Source organism: Nannospalax galili, unplaced genomic scaffold, assembly GCF_000622305.1.
Source record: "Nannospalax galili isolate Female #2095 unplaced genomic scaffold, S.galili_v1.0 scaffold538, whole genome shotgun sequence".
Lineage (NCBI taxonomy): Eukaryota > Metazoa > Chordata > Mammalia > Rodentia > Spalacidae > Nannospalax > Nannospalax galili.
The window spans coordinates 1,616,492-1,619,665 of NW_008343842.1; the positions used below are offsets into that span (position 1 = coordinate 1,616,492).

At 55.8% G+C, this 3,174-nt stretch overlaps 1 long non-coding RNA gene across 2 annotated transcripts in view; it reads right to left on the reverse strand.

The window, feature by feature from the left end:
- Window positions 1-3,151, reverse strand: part of LOC103739639 — a 4,868-nt gene extending 1,717 nt beyond the window's left edge. The window contains exons 1-3 of one of the 2 annotated variants that reach the window (XR_003850628.1): window positions 2,129-3,151; window positions 1,493-1,764; window positions 1,248-1,375 (exon numbers count right to left, since the gene is read on the reverse strand). This is a non-coding gene — a long non-coding RNA (uncharacterized LOC103739639). Of the gene's footprint in view, window positions 1-1,247; window positions 1,376-1,492; window positions 1,765-2,128 lie in introns of those variants that run through there. The other variant, XR_607507.2, reaches the window with a different exon arrangement.
- Window positions 3,152-3,174: the final 23 nt, after the last annotated feature.

Consider the following 3,174-nt stretch of genomic DNA (forward strand, 5'->3'; position numbering starts at 1 on the left):
AGGAGGGCTATAGCCCTGAAGGTAAAAGTCTTCAGGTCCCCCCTCTCCAAGAGTGTCATCACAAGCTAGCGTTTTCTCTAATCTTGAGCTGTGCAATTTATAACAGAAGTTAACTGCTTACTAATTAGCAGCTGGAGCCATTAATTGGCTATTTGTTAGAGCCCGAATTAATAAACTGGTCTTTGGCAGGGTCATAACTCTCTTGGTTCCTCATCCCCTCCCAGCCAGCCCCCCCTCCCCTCAACCAGAAAGAGGCCTACTGTGCAATTCAATCAATACCTGCTACCTTTTGATTTTCAGATGTGTTCTACCTCACAAGGCAACAGCACTGTCCCGGCCAAGACCCTCTCCTCTCTCCCTCTCTCCCCTTCCAGGCTCTGACTCACTGGAGAGCAGCTAGCTGGAGGAGATGGAGAGCTTTCTAGTAACAATGATGTCACTAAAGCCTGCAGTTGCCCTGCTGGGGCCAGGACCTTGCTTCCCTAGAAACCCATCACAGTCTCACAACTCTTCCCTGAGCTGCTAGTTCCTGATACTTCTTGGTGCCCAAGTGCTGGGCTTCCTCTGAGACAAACGAAGCCCCGTCCACTTTCTAAGGTGGGAAGCAATAGTGGCCCCAGAGAGCCTGCCTCAGTCTGATCCTGGGCCCCATGGTCCCCTTCAGGCGCTCTTTGGGTCTAGCTTCACACACTCCCCACCCTCAGCCTCAGTCCAGAGCACTGTTCTTGTGTATGACACACACATGAGACCCTTCTTGTGACTTAAACACTTTGGCTCTCGAATCCCTGTAGTATGGCTCAGCCTGGCTACTGTGTCAGAGCAGTTGTGTGAGAGAGGAGCCTCAGGTCACAGATACAAAACAATGCCTGACACGAAGCCTTTGTTAACGGAGGGCTGACTCTTGGTTCTCTTAACCACTCTGTGAGGCAAAGATGCAATTTGCTTGACATCTGGGAAACTGAGGCCCACACAGGTTAGGACTGGAAGGCAGGACTGGTGGCTTCACCTTCTCTGGGGTTGTCTGCCATTACCAGATCCTGGGCTCTGTCCCAAACAGCAGACTGGGACACTGGGGGAGGAGATGACTGAGCTGACAGGCACACATGAACAGGCTGTCGAGGTGTTTACACTGCATACAGCGAGTATTCACAAGTGGATTAGCACAGCAAATGTTCAGTCCCAGCCTGCCAGGATCTGGACTCCTGCTTCCCTCTTCCCCAGCATGCCTCCATCACCAGGCCTCTTCCAGACAGTGTGTGTTCAGACTGTGTGCTCGTCCACTCTGCCACGTCCAAGAGGAGCAATTTGCTGCTATTTAGGGTTGGAGTGGGTAAGTGGAAATAGGAAGATGGTTTCCCTCCAAGTCTCATTGAGCCTAGAATAGGCAAAGCCAGGCAGAGTCTGAGTCACCAGGCTAACTGGCTGGGAGCTTCCTGGGGGATTCTGGGAGCCCATTGAGGATAGGACAATAAATCAAGCTCCTTATCCTTACCTCTTCAGTTGGTGTGGCTTCCTTTTCAGACTGGTTGGGAGAGGTGGTCGCAAGACACAGTGTAGTTCTTGGGTCTCTATGGAGTAGAACAGTGCATTTTTTCTTTGTGGGTAATAAATGGTCCTGAGTAGGGAGGATGGTGCATTGATTGAAGACAGTCTAGGGCTTCCAGAAAGGCATCACTGATTGATTCATTCAACAAATCTCCAGTTGGCATATGCTAAGTGCAGGTTCTAAGATGGACTTAGATCCTCCTAAGTGAGCCTTGAACCCTGCAGAATAAGGTGGGGGAGGATGAAGAAGGCACAAAAAAGTGGGAGGATCCAGAGAGAGCTGAAAAGGTGTGGGTTGATGGTGCCCCTCCCCACCTGACAGGCATCCCCCCATATTTCCTCACTGCTCCTTAGCTGGGCAGGTTCACCCAGGAGTGCCAGTGGAGGAAGATCCCAGTGGGAAATGGGCTTGGAGAAGGAGGGGTTTATTATTATTTATTAACGTTTTGATTTTGTGCTTTTAATTATATGGGAATCATGTAGATTATAAAATTTAAGTGTATGCTTTAATTTACAAGAGCATCATCTTTCTGGGTCTGCAGGTCTTTTGAGTTTGGACAGACTCCTGGAGTCATGAACCCACCATCGCAGCCGATCCGGAACGGTTCTGCCCGATGGAGCAGGGTCTCACCTCCTTAGCTGCTGCGGCTTTCCGAGCTCCCACCGCGCGTTCTAGTACAATCCCTGCGCTCACTGTGAGATAAATAACGGTGACAGGTGGAACAGGTAAGATTAGCAGGACCCGGGTGGTGGTGGGGGACCCGGTCGCAGACGCGGGAGAGGTGGCGCGCGTCGCTCTCCAGCCCACGCCCCTCCCGGAGGGCGTCAGGGAGAAGCGATGTCCCCCCCATCACGGCTTCAGGGAGGGCTGGGTTGAGGTGGCTGAGACCCCGGGTGCTGGACTCAGGCTCGCCCCGGCTCTGCTGCGCGAAGGGCGTGCACCCCTGGGGCTCTTAGCGGCGCCTGAGGGCCTGCGGGGAGGCTGGACGCAAGTAGAGCGAGCAGAGGGGGGCACGAGGTGACCTCCGGGGAGCTCTGGCACTGGGGTCTTGCGGGCAGACCTGTTGGCAACCTGTGGGCCTCGGCAAGGGCGAGAGCTGCAAGCGCACTCTCCCGGTCAGAGGCTCCCGCAGCGGTCCAGGCGACCGACCCGGGGTGAGGCCGAGGCAGCTTGGACAGGGGCTGAGGCTAGGCCAGGGGTGGGTGACGCTGGTGGTGGCGGGATCCCCAAGCCGGAGCCAACGGCCCTGCAGAGCGACATAGGGCGGCGGCTGCACTAGCCTGGGAGAAGCAGACCCCCCCCCCCCCCCGCGGCCTTTCCCTCAGATCTCCGGCTCCAGTCCCGCCTTTCCCAAAAGTGCAAAACATTTAGCAAGTGTCCAGTGTCCTGCAGGCTTGGGTCCCGGGAACCAGCCGCCCAGTGCCCGCCCGATGAGCGTGCTGCGATAGCTTGCACCCGGCTCGGGAAGCCAGACTGGGTTGTACAAGGGCGGGCGGAGAGCGAGAGTGAGCGCGCGGCTGCAGAGCCCGCGCCGAACCCACGTCCCCGCCACGGTCCTCGGGATAGATGGATCCATCGCTGCTTTCTGACATTTTCCTGCCAAGGGGCTGGAGGCGGGGGGGGGGGAT